Source organism: Marmota marmota, unplaced genomic scaffold (assembly GCF_001458135.2).
Source record: "Marmota marmota marmota unplaced genomic scaffold, marMar, whole genome shotgun sequence".
Classification (NCBI taxonomy): domain Eukaryota; kingdom Metazoa; phylum Chordata; class Mammalia; order Rodentia; family Sciuridae; genus Marmota; species Marmota marmota.
The window spans coordinates 3,096,080-3,115,588 of NW_025999946.1; the positions used below are offsets into that span (position 1 = coordinate 3,096,080).

Here is a 19,509-nt window from a genome sequence, read left to right on the forward strand (position 1 = left end):
GAGAAGTCAGAAGTCAGAGATGCAGCAGGTTGTGCCAAAGGCCTGTCTGGCATAAGAAAGCCTTTTGAAGGCAACAGCCTGAAGTTTTTCATTTGTTTTTGTCTGAACTATAGGGGACCCAACTCTTCCAGTGCCCAAATGGGCAACCAGCTCAGAGTTAGTAGTTCACAAATATTTATGTAAGGCCAGGAGACAGGAAGAAAGAGGGGGAGGAAGGAAAAGAAACAGGAAAGGAAAAAGGAAAGAAAGACTGTGGTTTGGGCATTCAGTGGGCTATTACTCAATCTTGTGCTGTGAGAGAAGTAAAAGAACTACGTACAATGCAGCGGCTTCCAAAAGGTACTTAGCAGATACTTATATAACGGAAAAAAATGAAAAGAATCTACATATTGGACATTACAGTAATTATCAAATTTTCTTAGGTAAACAAATAAAACTATAACTATGAAGGCAAGAAAAAAATGTGCAAAAGTGTTTCTTACATAATTTTAAGTGAACACGGTAAATATTAAAATCACATTATTGTGATTTTTAATCATATAAAATTTGCAATCCACTGAAGTTAAACAAAGATAAAAAGATGTTTGATAGGAATGTTAGATTAAGTTGTTTTTTTTTTTTAACTTTTTTAACATGTAGTATGTCCCTGCTTCTTACAATTTAAAATATTAAAAATTAAAATTGTACTTGTATAACAGGGCTGATAGGAAACAACACAATTTCCCTCAAGGACCTCTCCAGTCTCTCTCATCAGAAGCTAAGGAGAGTTGGAAGGAGAGAGGAACATTAGGAGTCAAGGAGAAAAGAAAAGGAAACAGGAAAGAAAGGAAACAAAGTAGGAGACTGGAGTTAGTATCTCCTGAATATGTGCTAAGTGCTAACGATTTTCTAACGTATAAGAGATGTTCAGTTCTAAAACTCTGTGAATAGAGACCAAGTCAGCCTGACCCTGGAGCCCAAGGTGCTTCCCCAGCGCCCCGTCTTCTCTGCATCAGAGCCCCCAGGATCTCATAATCGCCCTCTCCTGGCATTACTCCACTCTGCCTCACAATACTGTCAGCTGGGCTCCTCTGGTCCCTCATCAGAACTGTAGACTTCAAGATGTTAGGGGCTAATCCTAAATTAACAGTGAATACCTAACAGCATCTAGCAAAGCAACTTCTGAAAGTAATGGGAAAAGTCTGTCAATAAGAAGAAATCTACCCATTATATAGGTAATTTAAATAAAGGCAGAACACTCCATTCAGAAACAATCTCATGTGTGTAGGAGATTGAAATATACACACATACACACACACACGCACACACAAACCAGGGATTAAACTCAGCAGTGCCTAACCACTGAGCCACATGCACACTTAATTTTTTTTTTTTTTTTCAGTTTTTAATTCTGAAACAGGATCTTGCTAAGTTGTTTAGGACCTTGCTAAGTTGCTGAGTCTGGCTTTGAACTTGGGATCCTCTAGCCTCAGCCTCTCTAGCTGCTAGGATTAACAGGCGTGCGCCACCATGCCCAGCTAGAAACAATCATCTTTATCCAAAGTTGTATGATTAAGCACGAATCAATATTGCTAATTAATTTCCACTGAGGATTTAGTTTGGATAATATGTTCAAACATAGAACATAATCAGAATGTAATATATTATAACCTCCAAGCAATCTGCATGTGTGCATCACATTTCTTGAACATTAATTAACATGCAGGCATTTGACATACACTGCTTCATTTAGCCCTCTCAACGATCTTATAATGCAAGTACCGTTACAATTACCATTTCACAGATAAGATGACTGAGATTTAGAAAGAGGTTATATAACTTATCCAACAGCACCAAGTATGTGAAAAATTTGGAATTCAGAATGACACAATTTGATTTCATAGCTTGAATTCCAACCATTCTACGATAAATATGATGCTCAAATAAACCTAGCAAAGAAAACCCTTATGGATTTATTTAGTATCCATATAAAGGAAGGCAATATGTTTGTAGAGAGATATGATTCCATTCATGTTAAGACTCAATGTGTTTTGTGTTCTAGTATATAACAAAACTGTCCACCTATTTATTAATAAATAAAATAATGAGCTATGTAATGTAGACATAAGTGCTTTTGATATCCTTGGTTTGGGGGTTCATATAACTGGAATGTGCTAGAATCAACATGTAATTGCTCAAAATATCCAACGATTAACTTTTCAGGAATTTTGTAAGCCAGTTTTTAAACACAGACACCACTTAAAATTAAGCTGTATATGCTCAGAATTGAATAAATTATGTTAAAAGCAAAATAACATACACAAAAACTTATCACTAGTTCTTTTACAAAAATTCACAATTATTTATGCTTTGAGTCTTGGTACCTATATGGTGGAAATACTATAAAATGATATACTCTCTCTCTCTCCAACACTTCAATGATACCACTGTGATAGCTTCACATCAGTCACTGTGGGAGTATCTGCAGCAGAAAATTATACAATAATTAGGTCTTGATTTATTGGTTTGTTTATTTCCTATACTTAAGAAAGTAATGGAGAAGCCTGGCCAGTGCAAGCCTGTATGTAATACCAGCTATGCAGGAAGACCACAAGTTCAAGGCAGCCTGCACAACTCAGTGAGAACTTGTCCAAGATTAAACAAATAAGTAAATGAATGAAGGACTTCAGGTTGTAGCTCAGTGGTAGATTGCTTACCTAGCATGCATGAGGCCCTGGATGTAATCTCCAACACCACAAAACAAAAGAAAGTTTAAAAATAGTAATGAAAAAAAATATTAATGATGCAGACTTAGCTGAATAGGATGTTATATCTATAGCCATTAATTGTGAATAGCAGAGAAAATATTTTTCCAGTACTCAAAAACTATTATTAGCTGACTGACTGAAGCAGTTGTTTGTAGTATTGACAAATAAGTGAAGCTCTGATGTACTCATTAAGATAAAAGAAAAAATATCAACCTGAATTGCTGTTAGAATTACATTTGTTCATCAATTATACTGTAACTATAGATGTAAATTGAAGAGTTTGGCCAAAGTCCCTGTAGTAGCTGTAAGCATACTACAGTGATGCAGCCACATCAATGTTTATAGCAGCTCAATTCACAATAGCTAAACTATAAAACCAACCTGGGTGCCCTTCAACTGATGAATGAATAAAGAAATTGTGGTATGTATGCACAATGGAATATTACTCGGCCTTAAAGAAGAATTAAATTATGGCATTTGCTGGTAAATGGATGAAACTAGAGAATGTCATGCTAAGCAAAATAAGCCAATTCCAAAGAAACAAAAGCTAAGTGTTTTCTCTTATCTGCAGATGCTAATTTACAATAAGGGGGGTGGGAATAGAGGTACTCCGAATTAGAAAGAGGGTAGTGAAGGCAGAGATGAGGGTATAGGGGTAGGAACGATAGTAAATGAATTGGACATTATTACTCTTTGTGCATATATGATACATGACCTGTGTAATACTACATCATGTACAACCAGAAGAAGAAGTTATACTCCATTTATGTGTGATGTGTCAAAATGCATCCTACTGTCATGTATAACTAATTAGAATAAAAAAAATTTAAATAGCTTCTAGAATTAAATAGTTGTATAGACGTTATAATACAGTATTATATATTTGACTTTTGTCAATCCTATTCTACATATTCTTTATAGAATAAAAATTACAATAAATTTATGTGCTAATATTATATATGCATATACTCCCCGTCCCCAGGCCCTGAATGACAAACATTTACCAGTACGCTTACACCACTACATATGACCCTTGTCAAGTAACATGTGACACATGTTTGGAGCCATGGAGAAAAGGGCCAGGAATGGAGAGCATGGTAAGGAAAAACTCCTTAGGCTTCCAGAATTCTGTCCTTGACTTGTCCACAACTTGAACTTGGTCCTCCCTCTTCTCTGCTCTGATGCCTTACTGACCAAGATTTGCAGCAGGGGCCCTCTGACTGTGTGATGGGCTGTAGACTTCAATTCTTAAAGCCTCACCTTTTTTGGCTGTAAAAATGTAATGATAATAGGAGTTGGGAGGAGGAGGGTGACTGAAGTTAGCTAACCCTCAATGAGAGTTTACCTTGGATCTTGGACTATATTAACCAATTTCCAAGTACTAATTTATTCAATCCTCACAAAACCACCACAAAGGAGTTATAGTCCCCAATTTGGTTTCATAGATGGGGAAACAGAGGGTTGGTAAATTTAAGAAATCTGACAGATCTCACTTAGGTTCTCGGGTCACTGGTACATGGCACAATTGGGCCACGAATTCAGGCAGTGTGCCGCCAGTGGCCACTGACTTCACTACTGAGATGCTCTATTTCTTCTCTTCCCAATAAAGGTCAAGGTTAAATAAAATAAGAAACAATGGTCTTAACTAGTGCTCATTAAACAGTGCATATGATTTTTCTTTGTACTTTGGTCTAATTTTGTATAACACTTTATCTCTTCAATTAGACTTTGAATTTTTCAGGACGTAGACTCAAGCTGTATAGCTTTCCACCATTCAGAGAAAACCACAGCACGGACATGCACACACTTTGTAATTAAGTGTTTATGACATGTATGGACTTCGCTTATCACTTGTTGAGCACAAGAGCACTAAGATCCTTTGGAGAGCAAAAGTGGTGATATCTGTAACCCTGTCATAATCAGGACTCATGCAGATTCACTGTGTGATTGTGTCTTCAGTAAAGAGCTACATATGGCGTTTCTCATCTGGATTTGTAGGACTGTCTTAGAAATAATATTATGTCATGGTAGTCCTAGAGGCTTGATTTATTTTGGCTTAAAAGAAGGAACTTGCCTCATGTGTCTCTCTTCCTCTCACAGCGTTTTTTTTTTTTTTTTTTATTCTAAAGGGCTACAGGTCAAGTTCTGTCCTTGGAACCAAAGTAGTTTTCCAAAATGAGGTGAAGCCAGCTCTGTCAAGCTGGGCCAGATCTGCTGTCATTGCCTTTCCCAAATACATCAGACCCTCTGCTTGTAAAAATAAATTGATACCAATGCAAGAAATTTATTAGGAGATGACAGCCTGGTTCATAATGGAAATATGGAGAAAACATCATCCTTCAAAACTGACAGTTTATCCATCATGCCTCAGATTCCTGAGATATAAGCAGATACTGTCACACACAATCCACGGAGGACATGTCTTCTTGGATTTCCTTATGACAGGAAACACTGAAATAATCCAGGAGAAGGGAAAGACTAGCGCTGCCCTTAATGTGCTCAGCCATAAATTTTTAACATTAGCAGAAGAAACATGTGGCCAAGGCAATGAATGATGGGAAAGTCGGGAGGCCTGGAATCCTCAGAGGCCTCTTCTTTTCTCTTGGGGGTGATGAACTGGGACAGGGGTCAGAGAGAGTTACTGCACTGCTGTGAGGGACATCAATACCTTGTTATGTGTAAGCAGAGCCAACAGGTGGCAGAACACTACTGTGTTCACACCACAGCTGGCCCTGCTTGAGGTTTGGGGACCAGGTCATCTATCCCCACTAACTCTCCAACTGTGCCTCTTCTGCTTAGCTTGTTATTTGCAGTGATGAACTTAGGACAATTTAGGAGGCCATTTTAATTAGGAATAAGTATAAGAATATCTGTGGGGTCACAAGAGGTCTGATCTTAGCAGACTTAATGAGGCGACCAGCCCAACCTTGTATGAAATAATTGTGTATTGTATTAAAAACCGTTTTGAAAATATAATTGTGGCAGTAGATTGGAATGAAACAAACATGGTATTAAAGGAGAGAAAAGCATTCACTGCCAAATTTATGGGGCCTTAAAATATTTATGTTCCAAACTTGCATTCTTTGGAGGTTTGCTGAGTGTTGCTAGAGCTGGGGAACTTTTTTTTTTTTTAATGAGATACATGCATACCTTTCCAATTTACAGATCTTTCACAGTGAAAATAGAAAGTCATAAATGTGAATCGGAAACCTAAACAAGGTGAGGGCAGCCCTAATGGCCTCATATTCTTCATTCACTCATTATATGAGAAAAAATAAAGCCATGGGAAATCCCATTTAAATGTGAATAATGTGCAAGGAATCTTTGATTTCAGTTTCTATCTATATGATCAAGGTATAGAGACCATCAGCATAATATGACAACCCAAATAAACTTGGGTTTTGTTCATGTTTGCTGTGTTATGTGGGATAGGATATGTGCGTTATGGGGTTACTTAAACACAGAGTCAAATACTGGATTTTGATTTACTTCTTCATATAAATCCCAAGGAACAGGGGGCTGGGGAATAAATTACATGCTGATCAAGTCCTTGTTCGTAGGTACCAGTGTTTGAAAAACCACAAATGGGTCTAAGAATTCTTAGAATCCTCCTTTAAATGCTCTCAGTCTCTGAAAAAAAAGGCAAATGAACTTCTAATTGTTCACATTTGTTTTGGCCATTCTTCCCAATTCCTCTGTCTCAAATAAGACCTGAAACTCGGTTGACTTTACATGTCCAAATTAAATATATCTGTGTTTTCCTTTTGCTTTCTATATAAGTGCATGCCAGCATGACTTAACATTCATCCAGAGTTTATTTCAATATTAGTGGAAAACAAGCCATTTTTCAGTTTAATGAATAGCATCAGTGTCTGCCTTTTAACCAAAAATGTGACCTTAAACTTGATGGATCTCACCAGAAGGCACATTTTCAAATTATTTTTCTATTGGAGGTTATGAATATCATTTCCCAAATTATTGTGACAGCTGTACCCGCATCACAGACACGACGGCTTAGAAACGAAACTCAGATGGAGCGAAATGGGAGTTTCTTTGGTGAAACGAGGAAAAGGGGAAATGGGAAAGAAAGTTCAGACCCTGCGGGAGGGGGAACCTACCTCTTTTGAGGCTTGTGCAACAAGAGCAGAGTCAGGTAAAAGCAGCTGAAATTCTCATACATTAATGTTCCTCCAATTTTTGTTTCTAAATCATGCTAAGTCAGGGAGGTGAAGGCTGAGCGTCACTGATTCAAAAAAAAGAAAAGAAAAAAAAAAAAAAAGAAAAAGCCTCCAAGAGGACATCTGATATTGCTTCCTTATTAAGGATTATGGAGTGTAATTGATGTGCCTGGTTCCTGGCCAATTCCAACTTTTGGAGAATGCCGCTTAATGTGCGGACATTATTTTTGGACTACCGAACGCTAGAAAATAATGAGCTGGCATTCAGCTTTGGTGAATAAGACCCTGAATTTTCATCTAAAAGCAGTTTTGAGTTATTGCTGTAGATAAGGTGTAACTGTGCAAGGGAATTTTATCCATGTTTCTCCCATGAATCATAAATGAGGAAAAAAATTACAGTCTAAATTGCACTTAAAAGGAATAAAGTCTTTTCATGTCATACATGATTTATCAAAATGATCTCATTTTAAGGGTACTGTGGTGTATCTTGATTAATCACATTAGGAAGTGTGATGAATGGCCTCTTTAATGGTAACACAGGATTTATTGGCAACATCCCGACTTGAACCAGAAGGGTAAGAAGTAAAATATACAATAGATAGCTAATGCAGATAGGGTGTCAGTAATGCTCTGACTTGGTTTAAAATTCTACCAGGAGCCTGAGTCTCGGGACATTCTAAAACCACCAGGCAGTGCAAAGGAGGCAAGTTTCTCACGTGAACTTGGGTACCACTGAGAGCCCAGCCTAACCCTTCCCTCCTAACTTGTTGCAAGACTTGAAAAAAAAAAAAATCACTCAGTTGGACCGTGAAAAGGTGTCTGTGAAGTCTGGAGGAACCTCACAGATTCCTGGTAGGAAGAGGAGATGCTGCCTTTTGAGATCAGCGCTCCTTGCCCTTTCGCCCTATTTCAATATCCTCTTTACATTTCGCTTTAATATCCTAAATGCCTTTTTTTCCCCCTAAGCCTGCTCCCACTAATTTCCTCTAAGGCTGACAGATCAGAGGCTTGCCTCGAACTGTTCCTTTAGAGCTCAGGAGCCCTCCTCATAATCCCGCTGCTTGTCCGCAATTAATCCTTCCAGTTGCCACATTATTAACACCACCACCCACAGACAGAGGAAGCTCCCACCCACTGGACACTGGCTCCCACTGAAGCTTCAAAGGTGCCAATCACACCCTGTCAGAAAGGTGCCTGCTGTCAGCATCCAAGGTTTCCATCCTCCCCGCTGATCAAACATTCTTCCCCAGAAGATTAATTCAGAGTCTCCGCCCATTTCCTCCCATATCCTCTTTCCCTTTTCGGTTTACCCAATGATCCATCTTTGCCTCCAAAAGGGAAGCCACGGATAATAGAAGCCCTTTCAAAACAAAAGCTGGGCAAAGGCAAATTTAAATCCCAGCTGTTATCAACTTTTTTTTTTAAACCCATTTAAACATCTTAAGGCACTAAGGATTAGGGCCTGGCCTGAAATGCCATTCTTTGATCAAAGACCCCAAGACTTTACACAAACATAATCACAAAGCAATGGATGCGGCTCTGAAGGCTGAATTGATTTGTTGGGCTGCGGAGCTTGAGATGGCAGAGAAGGCACACACTAGCTTCTCTAACTGCCAATGTGTACATCCGCCAGGCCAACTGACTCCAAAATTATATATGTTTTCCCTTCCTATGTCTTCACTGGCGCAGTCACTTGGAGATTCAGACAGCTGTGGGGACAGGGGGTAGGAAGAAGAGAATGAGGAGAGCAAGATGCTCAGTGTGGTCTTTCATCCCTGGTGGGGCCGGGGTGGGGCGGGGGGAGAGCTGTAGGGAGATGAGTCACAGCAGCTCCACTCTCTCTGGTACAGACCAAAGGCGACTGCAGAGAGGGGCCCGGGTTTCCACTGGCCACTTCTACTGGAATCTTCTCCAGTTCTGGAATAACGGTACTTACTCATCTCTGTGAAAGGGGTTTTGGGAAAAGCCAGAGGGGTTTTTCCTGAAGGTAGGTGAAAAGCAGCAGTGCGGCTCACTGGTCAGGGCCATCACCAGCCATCTCAGTCTTTAAAGACCAGACAGCAGGACTGACTCAAAGAAATACTTAACACAAAGGCTGAAGGGACCATCAATGGTCATGCACATGAAGGTGTCTTGATAAAGAGAAGGCCAATCAGTTAGGTTCTTGAGGATTTTAAGGGTTTTATATGGGGGGGGGGGTGGAATTAGTTTGCTACTCACATAATAGATTGTTAGAAAATGAAATTAAAGAAAAACATAACTAAGAACTATTGATCGGATGCTACGGGGACCATTTACCACATTTTTAGGATAGTTTGTAGAAGGCCCCTTTTTGAACAATTCGAGAGGGGAAAAAGACCCAACTTTTCCTTTTAATTGTATGTAATAAAATTTAATTCAAAGTACTTTAGGGAAATAAATTGAGAGGGAGAAGTTTTAATGAGTCCAAGACTATACAGTTTCAGGTATGGTTGGATCCGGGTACTCAAATTTATTATCAGGAGTTTCTCTCTCTTAGCTTTGTTTCTTTGTAAATCTTTAATGTGGTGACCTCCAGGAGTTCCAGATTCTTGTGTTACTATCATCAAAGATCCTTCTCTTTCCTGAAACTTTCTAGCAAAGTCTAGGAATCCTTGGCCTGGACCGAGTCATAGGCCCATCCCTGAAAGAGTCTCCCTATCAAGGAAAAAGAATGTTCTGTCCGGTTGATCCTGGGTACTATGTCTACACCTAGTGCCAGGAGAGTAGCTGGTACCTCAAGGATCCTGCTGACAAAGGCAACAGGGTAACAATTTCCCAGGGGGTACATGTATCTACTCTAAGGCCCAGTGGAGTGGACACTAAAGAGACCCAAAGAGAAAATTCCCTTCATTAGCAGACAACAATTTTTATCAGACTTTTGGAGCCCCTAGCTCCATCCCAGACATCCTGACTCTCAGCACCATCTCCGGAGCCACAGTGAACCTGCTATTCAACAGCCCAGTCCCAAGTCTATATCCTCATCAACAAAGAGTCTCCACATCCAGAAAAATCCTCCCCCCCCAAATTCTTTTGAGTATCTTACACTTTTCAGGCTCTTAGCTGGGACCCAAACAGCTCTAGCATACAATTACATTTTTAATAAGCTTAGGTATCACAGAAGATTAAAAATAGTAACAGGTGTCCAAATAGAGCAACAAGAGTGGTGACAGGCAAGGACAGCTGCTGGGGTCACAGTGCAACATGGAAAAGAGAAACCACAAAATAAAAACGAAGCCAGCAGACATCACAATAGACCTTTGGAATGACGACGCCCAACCCACCTCCACACTCGTGTCAACAGGAGAAAGTGAGACCCAGTTTCATGTTTCTTGCACAAGTCAGGAATTACATAGTATTTTTAGTTATTAACGAGCCTGCATAGAGCGGTGACTGGCGTCTGTCTCTGAGGGAGACTGCATTTGCCATTTCGACTGCACATGGGACTGATAACACCACAAGAGAACAGGTGACTGGTTCCATGGAACAGCACGAGCCACTCCTCTGGGAACAACATCCTAAGAAGTTCTGATCATGATCTACGTAAACCTCAGATGTCTGGGGATATGAATTCTAACGTCTCTTGTTTTCCAAAGGCACTTTGCTGCCACTCAGCCCCTCTTCTTCCTCTCAAGTCTATTTCCAAAAGAGATGCTGAGAATGTTTGCCTTAACAAAACCAAAAACCCACCTTCGTTACTGTCTTCATACTCGAGGACCATGTGTCCTGGGCAGTTTAAGGGATTCCCTGAAGATCTGTGTCACGTGAGTGAGGATGTCAAAATGGGATCCCAGCAGATTCAGTGCTGGCTGTGACACCTGAGGTTTATATCTCCATAGAGGCCCAAAGGAGATAGGCAAAAGTCTCTGCTTAGCAACTCAACACCTGCTACGGCAACCCAAGTGGGAAAGGAACAAATGTCGTCAGGCTGCTGAAACCCTCCTGGACCCGAGCTGCCCCCTGGGCTATCTACAGGAAGATGGCAAATCTGAAGAACCAGGCAGCATGGATGCCGAGGCCTACTATCCTGGAAGGACTGTGGTCTGCCAGTGTGCGTATGCTCGCACTTGAGGCGAGGTTATAAAGCCACCAAGTCCCAGACACACTCAGTCTTCTTTTGTAAAGTTAATGTCAATCCCCAGTTTGTGAAATTTTCTAGATAAGCTTTTATCTAGACTTTTATCTTTGACTTTTCTAGGTAAGGACCCTACATTATGAAACACGAATTTTTCACAATACTCATGCTTTTATTAGTACAAGATCCACAGAGAAAGCCAAATGGAGTCAAGAAAAATGGTGGAAAGTGATTTTATGAAAACTTGTGTGGAGAAATAGTCCCCAAAACACCTTTTCTCCTTTATTTTGTTCTTTTTTCAAACTTATCCAACAATCATTCACAAAGCAGTTCTCAAAAGAGGCCTTTTTAGATTTGTGTTATACTATCAATAATTGCTGACATCACAGGTTGCATATAGCCAACATACTTGTGTAAAGCCATTTCCTTGAGAGATTCCAGATCCACACAGGTGCACACTATAAGAGAAGTGACCAAATATCAGCTTCAGGAAGTCTTGTGCCCTGAGCAACCTTTCCAACCATTCTAGCCACCTTACTGTCTGTGAGACTGGAGGAAAATGCAAACTCAACTCAAAGCTATTTATTTCCTCAAGAAACTCTACCACGTGGCCCTGAAATCTTCAACTCCTCAAACACATTATGGTTTGGAAGGACTCAAATAAGGCACAGACCATCTTGCTGCAGTGAATCCCTAGGAGGGTATATGGAGTGCTTAGGACAGTCTCAAGGCCAAAAATTAAGAAGGATAGACAAGCAGTGGGGAGAGAAGACAGGAGGGGACAAGAAGAGGGGAAGATGTTTGGAGTTATTTTTCAAAAGACTTCCCATCCGCAAAACTATTTTCCGACATTCTCCCTGACCCCATCAACTGTATTTTGTACCAGTAATAACACAGAAGGTCCCCGGATGTACTGCAAGCCTGGCCTCCTCTTGCCCACCCATAGGATTCCCAGATTCTGAAAGGTCAACATGGCCCTGGAAACCAGGTCTGCCTTCTGCCGCTGGGTTTATCCTGCAAGGGCACATTCACAACCAGGGCACAGAGGGGCTGAAAGAGGCACAGGTGCAAGAAAGACCATCAAGACACACTATCTGGGTGGTCACAAAGGACCAAGAGCTAAAGGACCTGAGAAAGGTTCCCTGGGGAATTGAGCCTTCTCTTTGGCTGGTATGAAGGAAATTCCACTATGTTTTCTAAAATCAGCCCTATTTCTTCTCCTCCCCTCCTTTACCAGAGAATCACTGTAGATGTTAGTCAATGTGGTGAATTTGCTCTAGAGAGGGCTCAATTCCTGGCCCAGCCCCATAATATCCTACCTGAAACGATTATCCTTAGATTGCACTTTTAAAATCAGAAATCTGCCGACACGGTGGCACAGCCCTGATATCTCCATGATCTAAGAGGTTGAGGCAGGAGGATTACAAGTTTAAGGCCAGACTGGACAACTTAGTGAGACCATTTAAAAAAAAAATCAAACAAAAATAAAAAAGGCAAAAGATGTGGCTCAGTGGTAGAGTGTCCCTGGGTATGAGAAAGAGAGGGGAGAAAAGAAAAAAAATTGAAATCAGTTTCATTTCTCCTCTGCTTGAAAAATAAGGTACATTTTGGGGATGAGCAGAAACCTCCAAACATGGCCAAGATGGCCCTTTGCCCTGGCCCTTGATTCCTCTCATGCCCATCTCCTGCTTTGTCCCCCACCCCACTCCTCCCCTGCCTGCCAGCACATGAGTGACCTCTCTGCTCCCCCCGGGTGCTGTGCCTGATCCACACAGGAGTTCCAGTTTGCCTCCCTAACTCCCTTCCCTGTCATTTTCTGCCCAATGATGTTCCCCTCTCGGGACAGTTTGTACCTTGAGGGCAGTGTCCCACACCCCCTGAAAGATGGCTCGCAGTAGTTTCTCAATAAATACTTGTCAGTTGGTAAAATAAATTAATGAGAAACTGAACGAGCAGCATTCCTGAGCCTGTGAGGGAGGGTTGAGGGTAACAAAGAGTCTTTGTGTCTTCAGACTTCTGAGTCACCCACTGCCTTCTGAAGGGACCTTCTCCTCGACAAACAGTGCACGGAGATGTTGAAAAATGGCACACACGGGCCCCTAACTCCACCACTCCACATGTGTGAGAGGACAAAGGTGCACTTTGCCAGAGGGGGACGTCCACAGGCTGTTCAGAGCAAGCAAAGGAATATGTCCCTCCTGCACAGTGGCATGGACCACGGGCGATAACACAAAACCTGAGCATGCATTTCCCAATGGCATTAAGTGACGTCTGTCTGGGGTTTGGGGGTCAAGTGGCTTTCCTTTTGTTATACCCATATTTCCCTCTTCTTCCATGTATGATTTTTGATGCATGAGTGATAAAAATGTCAATCCAAATGAAGAGCCCAGAAGACGGGGAACACCTGTTAGTCACTGTCCTACTTCTGCAGAGACCAGGGGGAAGGGCTGCGCAGGTTCGAGAAAGTTGCATGAAGGGTCTTGAGGGATGTCTGTCATCAGGGGAGAAACTGAGCATAGCGGACCCTCCTGTCACACACCTTAGTGGGCAGAAGGGGGCGCTGTAGTGTAACCTATTTAGAATGCAAATAGAGTGCTTCCCCTGCTGCAGATGAGAGCTAACGTGGTAGCCGCTGCCTGGCAGGTCCTCAGCAGTACTAAACGTTGGATTCCGCTTGTCACTGCTCACCCACAGGTCATTAAGCGAACTCGGAACAGTGTTGCCAAATGTTTATGTTAAAAACACAGCTCACTAAAACAAAAAAAAAATTAAAAAAAAAAAAAAGGAAAGGGGTAGCAATCACACTGCAAGAGAACTCAGCTCACCTCGGGGAAGACGGGGCGATTCAAGATCACTGGAGTTCAACCATTTTATTAGCTTGAGATTGACAACTATCACAGACGTTCTCCGCAGTAAACCATAGAATAAGAGGGAGCATGGGATTGAGGGATGGAGAGGGGAAGGCAGGGAACGAGGGAAGGAAGGAGGGAGCCAAGGCCTGTGTGAGCCTGCCTACAGTAAGCAAGAAGAAACTAGGGCCAGGGACACCTCCCCTTCTTGGTTGAACTTCATAGAAGAGGGACAAAAGGCTCGGAACAAAACCTCCAGCTTCCCAGAACCAAGCCAGCTGGTCCTTGGGCTTTATTTTCTAACAGAGTCAGGTGTTCATTCCGCCGGCCAGTCTCCATTTTCCCCTTTACTCCAGCCAATTCCTGTTTTCTTCAACTGGAGCTCCCCAAGACTCATCAAAAACACGATTTAATTACATCTCCGAAAAAAAAAGAAAAAGGGAGGAGTGTAAACATGACTCCTTTTTATCTCCTGATACATCTGGACAAGTAGACAATGTGCTAAAACAAAATAAATCTGCCCTGACAGTCACATCAAAGGGTTCAGCAAGGGCCTTCAGCTACTTAAAGCGCAAGAATGCTGTTGCTAAGCATCGGCCCACAACTTATCAGCCTTGGAAGAAACGCTTTCTTCTTTCTTTCAGGGGGAGATGAGGAAAGTTAGAGAGTGGGAACCAGACTGCAAAAGGAGATTGGGGATTTTCAGGGATTTTGGAGCTTAAAATGAATTGTGTGAAGAAAAGGGATTTTGTTGTGTGGTGTTTTCCCTTTGACACACTGTCTATATTTTTATAAAGGAAGCATGTGGAAACCTTCTAGAAAGGGCTATTTAGGACACACAGAAATAGGTGGTTGCACAAAATACTTGGATACAAATCTGCGCCATATCTCCTTTCTGTGGATTTCTCTGGATGAGACGAGCCTAATGCCAGCTCAGGGTCTGAGGCGCTATCTCCCCATTCACCAAAGTCGAGTGAAAAAAATCCCTAAGTCTCCATAATAAAAAGTAAATCATCCAACATGACAAACCACAAAAGGCAGAAATGGAGCATCCACCGTAGCAAACACTCACAAGTGAAAACAGAATACCACCCCCACCCCCAAAAGAAACCAGAATGAACTGCCACGGGGAGGACAATTCAGTGACATAAATCTAGCCAGCTGACCCAAAGTCCACATCCAGACACACAGCTGGAGTGTTCACAGTGAGACACAAAATGGAACTGACCCTGAGATCCAGCCAATACCTCCAGCCTATATTCCCCACCCAACCCCCTGCACCCAGGGAAGACACTGAAACAGATGCTGTGAACTTCAGTCCGGTCCTGATCCCACGTGCTGGCTCCCAAGAGGGACCATCAGGGAGATGTTCCTCCTCCACGTGCACATCCTCAGGTCGGAGACTTTGCCCCATTTCTTCCCTCTGGCAAGTCTACTAAATTTAGTTGTGCTGGGAAATCTGAACTGAACAGGAGCGGTATCTCTGAGAAGGATGTTCCACAAGGACCTGAGGGCACTCTGGACGAAAAAGAGCCAGTTCAAAATAGCCCACCAGTTCTCAATACACTCCAGACAATGCCAGGGAGATTTTTGCCCTTGCAATAGAGAGGCTAAAAATACACAGATACAGTACTGTGGCCTAGGGAGGCCGGCACATTGTAAGTAAACAACTTGCTATTTTCTTTTCTAGGATCAAAGGAAACGAATTCTGAAACTCCTGTGATCTCCACACAGGATAACTCTGAACAACGTGAACAATTACCAAGTCTGTGATATTGCACAAATAAATAACACTTACCATTATCTCTAGCACGATCGTATTTATTAAACAGTGATGGAGGGCAGCAGTAACCATTTTTATTGTCCCATATAGCTCCTATTTTCTAATTAAACAAAAGGTTATTTCTACTGTTAACATAGCCATTTGTCTAAGTTGGGCCTTACATAATACTTTTGCCAAGCATGACAGAATATAAGAAATGATGCTCTGTGGTGGTTTTGGTTTTTTGTTTTTAATTTTGCATGCTGAGTTGCTACTTAGAGAGCTCTGCCGGTTCCTAATCAAAGCAAGAGGCCATTGTGTGGTGAATTCATAAATAAACTTGGGCAATTTTTTTCCTAAAACATGATGAAGCAAGCACTTGGTGCTACCCTTTAGCTTCAATCCAAGGGCAATGATCTGTATTATTAAACATATAGGTCAAGCCAGCTTGTGCTTCTCCGTCCTGTGGGATGTTTTAGAAGCTGCTGTCACATTACTGAGATCTGTTCTGTGACTCCTAATTATTCCTCTTGGCAGCTTTGGATTTCAAGTGATTCCTCTCACATGTATGTAAAAATTTATAAGCTGTTTCATATAACAGCATGAGTTATTTCCACGTTGTTTATAATGGCAGGAGATCCCGATTAGAAAAATGCACTAATTTCACTGACAAGGATAATGGCAACTTCATAAAATCTGCATTATGTCGCCTGTAATCTTCAAAAATACTTCATATCAACACATAAAATTGCAGTTTTTAAGATTTCATTATAATTCTGAGGGCAGGGCCATCTTTCTTAACTAGAAGAGGAGGTGAGGGAAAGATTGGGTTTCCTCCTCATCTTCACAATTCACTGAAGTCCCAGCACAGAACTGAAGGAAAGAGGCCTAAGGCTCACCGAGCTCACTGAGGGCTTGACACACCCCATAGGCCATCTTGTTTAATTCCCCCACTTCACACAGCAGATAAGGCATCCCACAGTGGTATCCTCGAGGAAACAGCCTGCCTGGATTATAGAGCAGAATTCCATTCTGATTCTGTATTCCCAAGTATGCTGACTCCAGCTCTGCTCTTTGCTCCCTAAGTGAGAGGAAGGAGCCTGTCCTGTAAATAAAGGTAACTTACACTCTAGTAACGAGGGAACAAGGCCAGCCAACATCAGCAGCCCAGGGAGAAATGGAAACCCAGGCTCCAGAGGAAGGTTGATCAAAATACCACAGGGACCGAATGATGGAAGAGATTTTTGCCTGCTCCAGAAGAGAAAGACAGAGAACCAGAAACCTCGTTTGGTTTTCCCGTGAAGTATGTTGGGAAGGTGTTAACACCCCATTATATGAGCAAGCAGAGACTTAAGCAAAATGCTTTTCCCAAGAAGAGATGACTGGGCCAGGTTACAACAGTTTTGCTGTCATAATTAATGAATAATAATATTTTATTTTGACTTTGTAAAATGCTTTTTCATCAAAGAACTCCCTCCCTAGCCTTCTGTAATGATAGCCTAAGTTTTAGTTTCATGCCATCAAATCCTGAGAGCCTCCAAAGTAGCCACATAGATATATTTCAAGGTTCTCTGCCTCTATAGGTGGCAACCCCATGTGATGATCAAAGACATCGATTTATTTTAAATTATAAATATATATAATTCTTCAAATATCACCAATCAAATATGTCCACAGGCATACAGTTAGCCATATATTAGCTTCTAATGAAAACACTCATTTATTCATTCTCAATTCTACCGTTCCATGCCTGCCTCTGTGCAAGGAATGGGTTGTAATGGAAGCTATGGCTATTTCTAGGTTTTGAATAGAATAAGAGGTTCTCTCATTTCTTTGGAGATTGGGCTGAGGTGGTACGGGGAGCATGAAGAGGAATATTATTTCCTTTTTACAGATGTAGAGCAGGAAGCTGAGTATAAGCAACCTATTTTATCTGAGTACTAAGACTTCAAAGCTCAGGTCCCAGGCTTCCATTTCTTTGTATTGTGGAGGTGGACATCTTCCTTTTGGACAAACATGTCCATCCCACAACCAGTCAAAGAGTAGCCCTTACTGGGGTTCCACAGTGAAGACACCAGATTGCAGAGAGATTAGAGGAGTGCCCCCAGCCCTCTAAATGTCAAGCTCTAGCCCTAGGTGTTGGTTTGGAGAGGGATCAGGAAGTTGTTCTGAAATGACCAACAGTCTTTGCAGGGTTGGTTCCCACTAAAGGAAGAATTGTAATGTCCATTCAGACCAAGAAAAAGAAAGGGGACAAAGATCCCACGTACATCCTCTTCTCAGTGGTAAAATGCTGTGAGATACAAACTGAAGGTGTTCTGAGGTTACGGTTATCTAGAAGACAATAGAATATGTGGATAAACTGAAATTGCTTAGCTTCATTTCTAAATAAATGAATACATTAATAAATCTACTCCTCAGGGCTTCTTGAGTACAAGCAGATACCATAGATTGTATCAAATATGAAAACTGTAGAACTCCTGAGACACTGAGGTATCCCAGAACACATGGACATGCACGACATATGTAACACATACTGCATGCACATGCGTGTGAAGAGACACACACAAGTGACCGTTCTCGATCTCTACCAGCAGACGTTTGTTCCCAGTGTATGACAGGAAGAACATCTGGCACCATTCTAAGCCCCATTGCCTAGTCTAGGGCAATTTGACTCCAGATTTTACCTGATTGGTTAGAAAATTAAAGAAGGGTTGCCAACCACAGTATATCACCCATTCTTTTGGATCTACAAAGAAAAGCAAGAATACTGGACAAATAGTCCCTTCTCAGATAGGTTTATGGCATAAACATAACAAGACCAATAAGACTTGGAGATAAAGTAAAGAGGATGCATTAGACTCTTCATCATGGAGTCACAGAACAATAAAAAAAATCTTAAAATATTGATTAGGAAGGCATGCCTTGTGGAAGATGGAATTCTAGAAAGTAAGGCTTTCAGACACAGCTGAAGTTGTTCTCTGAACCACTTGTCTCCTTAATGAAATTCTGGTATTCCTTCAAGGTTCAACTGAAATATCATCTCCTCTGGCTACCCTGGGCCTCTTGGGGTTTGCCTGGCCCTCGGTGGGTGCTTATGTTAATGTAATTGGCAGTGAGCTGAGTTCTTGGCAGACTGCGAGAGTCTGTAAGTTAGAGGCCACTTCTTCTCCAACCTTTATAAGTTAGGCACCAGTACAGGCGACACACTTCAGGCCCTTAGCACATGTTCGGTTAATGAGTAAGTAAAGGACAAGGGGGGCCTGTGGACGATGGTGGCAGCCATTTCAGATCGTTTCTGTCTTCCTGCCTTCCCCTCCCATGCTGCTTGGGAGCAGTTGACAATCTCTCACCACATTAGGCTGAAGTGACATGGGATTCTCCAACACACAGCTGGTATCAGCTCCTTCCCCACACCGCTAACTGGCTGGGGGTGGGGGACAGGGATGTTAGCAGGATGTTTTACTCAGCAGGCACAGCACCGAGGCGCATTTTTAATGATTTACCAGTTCTACTTGACTGAGCCTGCACCCTGTAAGTGGATCATATGATCAGCGATCACAAGTTAAACTGCTTTTGTTGCTCGCAAGGCATGCATGGGGGGCTGGCTGCGCGGCACCAGCGGCTCGCACGCAGCTGTGTGTAAGACAAGGAGAGGTTACGTACAACAGGCAGTTAATGGCTCATACCAGCAAGCCCTCAACTTCAGTCGGCACATGCGGCTGAATTTTAAAGAGGTAAATGACCTTGCAGCCGGGAGCTTTAACTATGTGCTTTTACCTATTTGTACCTGGATAAGTAAACATTTGCAGCATGCCAAAAGGCCCCCGAAAGCACTATTGTAGCCAGAGGCTAATCCCTTTCTCTCTGGATGAAAGAC

The 19,509-nt window shown here is 41.9% G+C and overlaps 1 protein-coding gene and 1 long non-coding RNA gene across 4 annotated transcripts in view; one reads left to right on the plus strand and one right to left on the minus strand.

Annotated features, from left to right (window-relative positions):
• Lrmda (leucine rich melanocyte differentiation associated) overlaps positions 1-19,509 on the minus strand; it is a 621,294-nt gene that overhangs the window by 195,425 nt on the left and 406,360 nt on the right. The gene's annotated exons all lie outside the window — the stretch shown is intronic.
• On the plus strand, positions 14,026-15,670 carry LOC107158141. The gene is made up of 2 exons (XR_001505582.2): positions 14,026-15,262; positions 15,558-15,670. It is a non-coding gene; the product is annotated as an uncharacterized LOC107158141 (long non-coding RNA).